General features: G+C 42.2%; 1 long non-coding RNA gene across 1 annotated transcript; it reads right to left on the bottom strand.

Annotated features, from left to right (window-relative positions):
* Nucleotides 1-6,459: 6,459 nt before the first annotated feature.
* On the bottom strand, nt 6,460-9,933 carry LOC139062586 (uncharacterized). The gene is made up of 3 exons (XR_011516141.1): nt 7,063-9,933; nt 6,769-6,867; nt 6,460-6,647 (listed from the first exon to the last, which is right to left on the bottom strand). It is a non-coding gene; the product is annotated as an uncharacterized lncRNA (long non-coding RNA).
* Nucleotides 9,934-11,306: the final 1,373 nt, after the last annotated feature.

Below are 11,306 nucleotides of genomic sequence, written 5' to 3'. Positions count from 1 at the left end.
ACAAGAGCAGACGGAAGCAGCAGGGGGAGTGGCGGAAAGCCGGGGTTTAAGTCGGACACAATTTCCTGCATGTGTAGCTCGGGGGTGACGATGGCTGAAGATATCGCGTTAGCGTTCACACTTGTTTAATTTACAATTTTAATTCTGGTGCCTGTTAGCAGCTGAAACACATCCTCACATGCTTGTTAATATCATATATTGTATATGAAGACATGACTGTAATAATAAGTAAAGGTTATCAGCTGTAGGTTTAGTGTGCTCATAGGAAACGTGACAAAAGAACACAAAACGCATTTCTCTTTATGGCCTATATAGTTGTCATCATCAATGTCCCATGATTTACAGAATACATGTGACCAAATAACATTTCATGTTCTACCACCGGATGTTTGGATCAAAATATGAACCAATCAGATCTTGGATCAGGTGAACGCCAGGCGTTTCCCGTCATCCTCTAGGTTTTGCAGCCGAGGGAGAGCAACTGCAGCGCCTTGCTCCAAAATCTGCGGCCGCCTTGATCTCACGAGGTTATCGTTGCCTATGTATGCATGACGTCAGAGCAAGTCGGCGTCAAGTCGGACACAAATCTAACCGGCAAGCACTGCTCGCCGATCACCGGTGATTGAATCTGCGCAGAACTGGCTCATCTCGAACACAGCCATTGAGAAACACCTAGAGTCATATTGCTGTTAGCCAATCAGAGGTGAGGTGTCCAAATTTAAGGAAACAAGTGTTCAAAACCTGTCGCTCTCTTCTGATGTGGCACTCTGCTAGTTCCTGAAATAAGTGCATCTGAGCTTGTTTCCCCCACTCGGAGTATGACTTAGGCATTCATTCCTACTAGAGACCACTGCAAATGTATTGATTAAATGATTGCTCAACTCCTTTAACTTAAATTTAATTCATACTACACCTATAAAAGCACGTAATGAGGTTTATTTCATTCTGGGGACTAGCCAAACGTCCCCATGATTTCAAAATGTTTCCATGTTACAAGATAAACATGAACACAGCCCCTATAATGTAGTAAATACACACACACACACACACACACACACACACACACACACCTGATCATCATTCAGTGATCTATTTCCCCAGTAGTCTTTTCTCTGATTTTCTGTTTGTTTCTGTCTGAAGAGGTTTTTTATTTTTTTATAGTGTATTAAAATATGTATATCCTGCCTTCCTGATGTTGCCAATATTCCTGCACCTTGGGTCCTTCTCAAGTTACATCTAGGCTCATTTCTTTGTTTTTGTTAATTAAGCGTCAGATCTGAAGGGGCCATGTTGGAATTCATCACCATCCCTGTTTCATCCCAGCAGTAAGAGCAAGAAATGCTAAAACACTAAAATATACGTAACTATAAGTTCATCATATTTATATTACAAACAAACAAACAAACCATACAGAGATTATTAGTCTGTTTCAGCGCTAATCCAGAAATCCGTGAGAGGAGAACGTTCCAGCAAATCCATGGCAGCACTGGGAAGACAGAAAAGCTTATTGGCTCGGTCCAAATGGTGAGCTTGAATCTACTGTGAGACCACAGTGCTAATGGCTGCAGCAGTTAAACCCAAAGTTGTTTCAGCGGAGAGGAAACACAGAAAGCCATCAGCAAATGATCCGCATGGGAGCGACTGTTCGGGAAGCAAGACTGAGGTGGAGGTTTGACCCTTTTCCATCAGAGACACAACACCGGAGTGACTTACGGACAGCTCGGAGAAATTCCTGGACTTCCCTAATTACAAAATATATCTGAGCTTAATCAGACATAACTGGACAGAGAAGTAAACAGTGTTCCCATGCAGCCGTAATCAGCAGGAAAAGATTAAAAGATTGTGGTTTGCACAGCTTGTTTGGTCATGGTGCTTTGTTTTAGTATAAAAGCAAAGATTCTGAATAGCTAATGACACTTTTTGTTTTTGCTCTTTTAATGCTTGTTTGGCACAAGTCCAATATCAGCTAAGTCAGGAAATACCTGGCTGTTTTTCAGCAGAAATCTCAGCTGTGCTGGCGTGGACGTCGAAGCGTTTATGTTGAGTTCACTGAAATGGGCCGTGAACAGAAGCACACAGATACTTTTGCTTTGAGAGCAAAACTAAATCAACAGATTTCTTTTGCAAGCAGTGGCGGCTCCAGACATTTTTTTCTGCAGGTGCTATGAAGGAGCTAGTCTTTTTATTGAGGGTGCTATGAAGGAAGTGGTCATGCGTACCTATTGTTCTCTAAAACACCTTCAACACTAGCAGGTACACATGCGTGCACAAAACCTCAACAACACCTGAAACAATCATTAATTCACATAACAAACATATGAACAATCGCTGACTTTTCCATGAAATCATAAACACATACAGCCACACAGAAAACCGTCTATCGTGTTGCAAGGTTAGCTAACGTTAGCGTTAGCATTTCCAGCGGCAAAACCCTGGACTGCTGCGGCGGTTGAGGGTTGACTCTCTTCATTCAGATCCGTAGGTTTTTGTGGGTCTGAGATCACTTTCAAAGATTCATTCATTTCTGACTGAACCCGTGGAAATGTGGGCATCAAAAACCGATCCATTTTACCACTAGCTCTACCTTTCACTCGTTCGCAGATGGAAAATGAGGTCAAAGGTTAACATCAATTTCCTGTTTTGGTTTAAGGTTTTACTTTTTATATGATAATTTACTGATTTTTGTTTTGTATGTTAAATATTATCACATCCACACGTTAAATTAAAATTAAATTGTAAAAAAAAAATCTAATATTTACTTGGGGGTGCAATGACTAATCCAGGGGTAGCTATAGCGCCCCCTAGCGCCTCCCTGGCGCCGCCACTGTTTGCAAGCAAGCTACCCAGATAGCAAATTCTTTATGGCCCTAGTTTGGCATGCCAGTTTGGTACTCTTTTGGATGGAATGATGGGCCAAATATGGCCCATATTAGGCACACCAAAATAGAATTATGGATTGTCAAAAGGTTGCCAGAATCATTTTTGGCACTAGTTTGGCATGCCAGTTTGGTACTCTTTTGGGTGGAATGATGGGCCAAATATGGCCCATATTAGGCACACCAAAATAGAATTATGGATTGTCAAAAGGTTGCCAGAATCATTTTTGGCACTAGTTTGGCATGCCAGTTTGGTACTCTTTTGGGTGGAATGATGGGCCAAATATGGCCCAAATAAGGCACGCCAAAATAGAATTATGGATTGTCAAAAGGTTGCCAGAATCATTTTTGGCACTAGTTTGGCATGCCAGTTTGGTACTCTTTTGGGTGGAATGATGGGCCAAATATGGCCCAAATAAGGCACGCCAAAATAGAATTATGGATTGTCAAAAGGTTGCCAGAATCATTTTTGGCACTAGTTTGGCATGCCAGTTTGGTACTCTTTTGGGTGGAATGATGGGCCAAATATGGCCCAAATAAGGCACGCCAAAATAGAATTATGGATTGTCAAAAGGTTGCCAGAATTCTTCCAAAATAAATTGTGGAATTCCAAAGCACAACCATAACTATGGCCAAAGGATATCAAGGTGTAACCATAAGTTTGCCAAAAGATCACCCAAAATAAAATGTGGCTTTCCAAAGCATAGTCATAACCATCCCAAAATCCCATAATAAAGCCAAATATGAACCATAACTTATCCATAATTAGCCATACATTTACCAAAAATATTATATTTTATTCTGAACTTTATGCTAAATGTAATTTAACATTTTAATAGACCATAAAATGTCCTTGTACAGAAGATTCAGATTTTGTGCCTCAGTTAAATAGCCTTGTGAAATAGCCTAGGTTACTGTGTGTACGAGGTGCATAAACATAAAACCAAACAAGAGTAAAATTTGAATATTTTATTTATTTATTTTTGTAAAGGTCAGTCCTGGACTGAGTCCTGGGCTGGTTGAGGGGTTGGTTGGGCGGGCATTCTCCTTTTGCGCCCTCCGTCCCTATCCCCAGCCCAATAGAACCATTTTTTAATTGTATTTATAATTTCTGCCTCCGTAGACGCCACACAGACCAGATTCCTTCTCACTGCAGCTGAAAATAAAGGCATACACATGGAGAAAGACTTAAAAAAGGACGACGCAACAGTCCATGCAAAAGAGAACTGTGGTGGGCTAAGTAACTGGCTAGTTAAAAAGTCAGTTTTGCATTAGTTAATGGATGCATCTCGTCATATGGGGTTGAAAGTGACAGCCAAAGTTACAACATTAAATCATCATAGTCACTTAGTACTTACACGGCCACAGTTTACTTTACCAAACACAGTTTACCAAACACAAACCAGCAGTTCTTTCCTGACACTAAAACCAAGCAAGAATTTCACGAGCGAGAGTTGACCCTGAAGAACGCGTCACATTGTGGGCAAAGTGGCAATAGCTGTCTTGAAGCCAGCGATAGCGTGGTGTTATAATTACGAGATATTCACAGGCGCACTGCGTGCCATTTCGCAAATGAGTTGTTAAGACTATAAGTATTTTGACTTTGAAAAGAAATGTGATTGTCATGGATGGCTAATAATTTTATCCTAAACTATGATTTTATCAGCTGTGTGATAGAACAGTTGTGTTACTGTTGTGATTAAACTTACCAATTACAATGCCTTTTAGGTGGAGCCTCTCAAAGGCCACCTTCCCATTTTGCCCTCGGCAAGGGCATTAGTCATGGCTCCTTTGAGGACCCGCCACACCGTGTCCTTAACTGTGGACCCCCCCCGCAAGGCCGAGTTTTGAACCCTAAAATTAGAAAAATTGATCTTCATTAATTTTTTAAACAAAGATTGATTTTCATTGAATTTTCAAACAAATATTATACAAATTTAAAGAAAAGCCTGGATAGCCATTGTGCTCCACTATTTATTTATTTGGCGTTACATGGTTGCCTGATGAAGGGCAGAGACCTGAAACGTGGGGGGGGGCAAATAATTGGGTGGAGCTCGTTGACTTCACAAGCAGTCCTTTAACTCCTTTGGCATATCTACCACTTTAAGATATTGAACAACACATAAATTGGATGTGCATGCCAAAATGCATTGTCCAAAACTTTGTTGTAAAGAACAGAAAAAAGCTCACCAATTCATGGGCCAATGTTGGACTGATTCCAAGCTCCCTCTCCAGGGCCATCAGGGCCTGAACATCTGCCAAGGGGAAGATGCCGTGGTGCCTGGTCTCCACACTTCCCCCTGTGGTCAGGCTCTGAAGAGCAGTAACAGCAACAAAAAGGTCCTGCACCATTTTGGTGAGGCCGCGCTGCTGCTGAAGGATTATTTCCTGTTTCACCAGGACTTCATGCAGGAGAGCTGAAAAACATTTCAGACACAAAGAGACAACATAGTTTAAGCATTTTTTGCATTTACATGTTGTGTGTGTGTGTGTGGCATTTTAATTAACCAAAAAGAGCACACGTCACCCCTCTGTTCATTGAGCTCCACTGGCTACCGCTAGCAGCACGCATCAAATTCAAATTGCTATGCTAACACTAGCATACAAAGTCCAAGTTGGTATGGCTCCCATCTACCTGAATCCTCTTGCAAAGGCTTATGTCTCGGCCCGGCCGCTCCGGTCATCACAGGTTGGTCGGCTAGCAGTGCCTACACCACGCTCAGGACAATCCAGACTCTTCTCATGCATCGTTCCACAAATGTGGAATGACCTTCCAAGCACTACCAGAACAGGAGCTTCCTTTTCAATTTTCAAGAAACTCCTGAAGACCCTGCTCTTCAGAGAGCATCTTCTTAAGTAGCACCCTCCTTGCACCCATCCCCCCTCTCTACTGTCCACTCCTTGTTCCCTACTCTCCATGATTGATGTCAAGTTGTTGTTATTAGCCTCAAGGGCAACATGCCGATTATCACTTGTAAATCGCTTTGGACAAAAGCATCTGCTAAATATATAAACATAAACATAATTCTTTTCCATTCAGACTCTCTCTCTGTGTGCGTGTGTGTGTGTGTGTGTGTGTGTGTGTGTGTTTAGCTTTATAAACCATCTTATATTAGTATGTATGCGTGGATCATGTGTGTTTGTATACTGAAACTGGCATGTGAGGACTGGGTTAGGGTAAACCATAATAACCTTACATGTCGTGTCGTCCCTCTGCTGCCACTGCCCTGGAGAGGAGTTGGGGCAAACTGTAGGCACCTCGAGAGCCGGTTCCTCCCTCATCATCCCACCAGATGAAGAGGGAGTTGGAACTGGAACCCCCTGGGTTCCCTGGTGACCCTGCAGGTCAGTGGCCTGCAGCAATGATGTCCCCAGGGTCATGACATGCTGGAAGAGTGTGTAGAAGATTGAGAGGAAGAAGAACAGTTTACAAAATGTAATTATTGACCTCAACAGTGACGTAATGGCTCCAGAATTGTTTTTCTCCATGTAACTGCCTCATTAACCTTTGTAAATTTCCTAATGTATCACATTTGAAACACCACACTTACCTGATCAGCTACACTCAAACCCATTTGCTATACATACGTTACTGTGGTATTTGTTGAGATTTCCATTACCTGGTAATTGGTCAGGTCAGGCAGAGGTACAGGTTATTGGGGAGGATGAACCTTCTCCTCACTGGGGGGATGGCTGGGAGTGGGGGAAGCCCTCTTCCAGGGGTCTGGGCTTCATCCTCTGATGAGGCCCGGTCCTGGACATATGCTTGGCCTTTGGAAATGAACATGCAAGACAACATTTATTCTGAATTAAACATTTATTTTAAGTTAATGAGTGCAAATTCAACACAGGCCCAAGAGGTGGAGGAATGGAAAGTTCACAAAATTCTTACTTAATTCTTCTTTGAGGCCTTTCAATGGCTTCCGCCTCAGACTGGAGGTCTGTCTGCTCCTCAGCAAGAGGGAGCTTCCTCCTCGCCTCATTAAGTCATCTGTGTTCACAACAGAGTACATTTTCATGTTGTGTCACTTTCTTAATTATCTTTATTAAATATCCCGCTCCTGCCCGCTCCCGCTGAATTTCTGACATTTACCGCCTGCAACCGCAACGTGCGTGTTACACTCCCGCACCCGCTGTGTGCATGTCTACTCCCGCCCGCAACTGCATAACTCTGAGAAATTATTACCTCACAATAAAAGACATGTATTGAGTTTGTGTCCTCTCTGGTCCTGGAGAAAACATGTCATTTTATAGGCTATACCAGGGGTCGGCAACCCGCGGCTCTTCCATCCATCTGATGCGGCTCTCTGTGCTTGTAAAATAATGAATGGATATTAAAATAAAATGCTTTATATTTTACTGAATTAATTTTATATCTGTAAGTCAATTCTAAATGTAAAGATTGTCTGCGTAAACCTGAACAGTTCCAACCCGGTCTTACTGTGAGACCGGGTTGACGGGTCACGCTTGTGCATAATTGGCATTTTCTGAGCTGAAGAGGATGTGAGATTCTGGGATTCTCCTCAGACAGGCTCAGGGATGCGTTGCCACATTGGAGACAGGAACAAGCACTATTCAGCCAAAGTTTCATAATCAGGGAACATTTTCTGACAGTCTCTCTGAGGGACAGGGTTAGGAAAACACTCGCTTCAGTGGGAGGAACCTTCCCGCATGCGCCCTGGTTCTGCGACGCGCTCCAAGCCCCTCTCCACATCTTCAGCTCGCTGTGCACCTTATGTATGCGCTGACAGCGAGCTGCGCTGAGTAGTGTCCAGCTCAGATGTTCAGATGGGAATCTTTTCTCAGGTGATTTAGCTACATCTGCAATAAAATGTCAGTTCGTCTGCATGCGTCGGGGTAATTCTTTCTATTCTTTCTCCGTCAAAATAAACGGTCAAATACGGGAAATATCCGGTCAACACAACACAAGCCCTGCTTTTAACTGTTCTGTTTTCTTGTGAAAATTGTTGGAAAGAGATTAAATTTAACTTGATTACCACCAGAGCCGTGCACTGCGCCGTTGTCTTCGTGACTGGAAATGAGGGAAAAACAAATTGATCGGATCCTGGACGTCTTTTAACACATTGGTCAGGATTGACGCACTTTGTTTTCATTTAGTTTTTAACCCTTTAACGCAGATGCGTCACCAGGATCACCGGTGACGCATCGGCGCATGTTATTTCAAACAACTCGCTACTTAAACTATAAAATTCTTGAAAAAAAAAAACATAAAGGAGCTACTGTGTGGTGCTTAAAGGGATAATGAAATCAAGGCCGTTTCATATTCTATTCTCCTCTGTAATCAGGCAGTGATCGAGGTCACTTTTCTGAGACCTGATTGAGAAATAACACAATCGGAGAAACTGCTCCAAATGTCTGACTTGCCTTGCTTTGGTTTTTGTGTCATAAAGACCTTGTTTCAGCTTCTTTTCAACATCAGTTGCCGACTCCATCATACTCATCCCGATCCAGCCGACCGTTCCTGCCCGCAGCAAAATTCACACCACCCTCCCCCACAAGACTTGTGTTGGGTCTCGCGGGACCCAATCCCGATGCAGCCCTCTACCACCTGGTACTGTTACAGTCTGCTGCAGCCGCAGCGAACCGCGTGACCCTATGGCGAAGCCACTCGGTCGTATATAGACGCTGGTTCCGTTAGCTGTAGGTTAGCCACAGTTAGCATCTGTACCTCATCTAAACAGCGGCACAGCCACTATCTACTAGCAGAAACCAAGCCATTAGTTCTGGAACCCGGAACGTGGCTGAATATTACATTTTGCTAAAACAAACAATACAGACCTAAAACAAAACTATAGCAAACAAAAAGGTAGGATTCAAGAAGAAATAGTACTCACCTCTGTCGTGATGCTGGAGAAATGAACAAATTAGTCCTGATTCCCGGTCTTCGATCACTATTTTTCCCGCCATTTGATGAGTTTTATGGCTTGCCAAAATAACCCCATAGCACACCTGCAGAAGTCACAGACGCTGTCCCGCTCTCTTCTGGCTACCCAGAATATGCCATAATAGCCAGCCGCCTAATTTTCTATTATGGCAAACCATAATTATGCCACGGTTAAAACAGAAACACTTGCTGACGTAATTGTCTATAATGGGAACCCAAAATTATGCCACATTTATGCCAATTTACTTTTTCGAACATTTTTGTGCCAGAAGGATGCCAAAATGCCCAATTAATGCCAAAATAAAACCAAAATGTTTGCTATCTGGGTAGGTTTTGAACACTCACCCCTCCCCCTCCCCTTAGGTATAAGGAGCCTAGTCTCCTCCCTTTCCATTCGGCTCATGGATTCCCGAAAGAAGCAATTTTCTAATCCGCTTTGCCTGACGTTCTGAATCACACATATGTTGTACTTCAGTTTAAATGAAAAGTAATGAAGTGTGTTTCGACCACCCCGGCCACGTACTTAGAGATTTGTCAGCTGGTAAAAGTTCGTAATTAGCATGATTACAAATCGGACATCGGTATGACTTCACCACAGAATCGTCTGTCTCCTAGCATAGCTGCTACTTACCACATAGCCAGATTTATGGTGGTTCTTTCCTCCTGAAGGCCGGATTTGAAGTTTGCTGAACTTACAGATATTTTACCTCTGCTTTTCTCTGTGTCTGGTTCGATGACGTCAACTTGGTGATGCACATTTGTAGTTCTGGACATATTTTCACACAAAACCTAAAATAAATTTTACCTCCGTTCAAAAATAAATGTCTTCCTGGCATCAAAATGCATCTTATAATTTGTGGAAATCATATGTGAAATCCATGGCACGTAAGAAAAGGACTAAAAAATAGCATTTTTAGCCTCATTAATTCATTTTTTAGCTTCTTCCGGGGACCCATGGTTCAGAAGTAGATGAATGTGATTTCGGCTTCCTATGCCAGAACCGAAAACCGTGATGTTGGACAAAATTAGCGCTAAACACCAGTCACCATTTTCTCTTGTCCAAACGTCTAGTTGTAGTTTATCCTAAAGTTGAAGTGGTAGCAGCTGGCTGTTTCTCCTTCTCTGATATTATTAAGTGGAGAACTTTCCACACCAGTGGTGTTCTGTTGCAAAATACGCGAGAGCCTAATGAGTGGAGGACCCAGGGAAGTGCACAAGTGTGGCAGTTTGACGAGACCTACAACCGGACAGTCTGATGGTTGCTTTTTGGTCCGTAACACGTTATTGGCTGTGGTTTTTAGACAAATGCAAAAGAACCATTTAATTTTTTTTTATCTCCACAATATACTTATAGCTACACTATGGTAGGATGTTGTTTAGAGGCTTGAAAAAAAAGTTTTAAGCTTATTTGTTTTCCAATTTTGTTATATTAGCTTTAAAGCTTTGGAGATTTGCTTACGTATTTAATTTTAGGGTTTTATTTCGTTATGTTTTTGCATGTATGCATTGTAACAACCTCAGGTATTAATATTCTAAAATTTCTTGTAAAAATTATCCTAAAAGGCAGAAGTAAAAAAAAATGACCATGCTCTCCGACTGACTTTGCCGCTCAAACTGCTTGAAAACCAACTTTACCATATTTTACATTTTTCTGTTTTCCTTTGAACTGTGCAACCTCATTTAAAGCAGGCTCTCACTGGAAAAACTCAACTACGCCATCAGATATGTGTTTACAGGAAATGCACCTAAATGGCTTCCAGACCCTCAGCGTAAAGGGCAAGCACTTTAGTGTTTTCAGGCAGGAAAACAGAAGCATTAGGGCAAAAAAAAACTAGCCTTTTAATGAAATTCAAGTCCCAATCCATTGTTTTGTTTGCACTAAAGGGCCGAGGTGTGTGATGTTTGAGGATGAATAGAAGAGAGAAATATAAAAGAGCCACTGAAAGAGGCACAATAGTGAGCTGATTCAGCGTGACAGAAGAAGAGAGGAAAAAGAAGACTTCATTATTTTCCCATCCTAGTCTGTTGGAAAGCTGATAAGAGAGATCAAACCTGGCTCATCAGAATCATGTTCGTTGGTCCTGTTCTCGGCATGTGACGAGCCTGGAATTGGATTAAAAATATTTATAAGTTTAATGAGGGAAAAATATTCATAAACTGTAGACGGACAAAGGTAAACAGAGAAGAAGAAAAAAACAGTGGCGCACTCTGGAGCTCTGGAGATAAAAAGAACTTGAAGGCATAGTGGAAAATTGTTTTCTCACAAATCCCCTAATTTGTCAAATTAGATTTTCCCACTAAGAGAGAAGCCCCCTCTGCTTAATATGCTAATGTGCCATGGCGACTGATTTTCTTTCTTGGTGGCGTTGCAGAGACCCAGTTTCACCACTCTTAAGAGAAATGACTCGTATCAGAAAAGCTGCTAACTACTCTGACTCTGATGGCCTGCACAGTGGGATGTACGACAAACAGGTCAGGGAGGGAATCGCTTCACCAGCCTGTTAAAGTTAAATTTGCTGCTTGTG

The sequence above is a fragment of the Nothobranchius furzeri genome, chromosome 13, assembly GCF_043380555.1.
Source record: "Nothobranchius furzeri strain GRZ-AD chromosome 13, NfurGRZ-RIMD1, whole genome shotgun sequence".
NCBI lineage: Eukaryota > Metazoa > Chordata > Actinopteri > Cyprinodontiformes > Nothobranchiidae > Nothobranchius > Nothobranchius furzeri.
The sequence above is the reverse complement of the archived record's forward strand: the minus strand, read 5'-3'. Positions and strand labels throughout refer to the sequence as shown.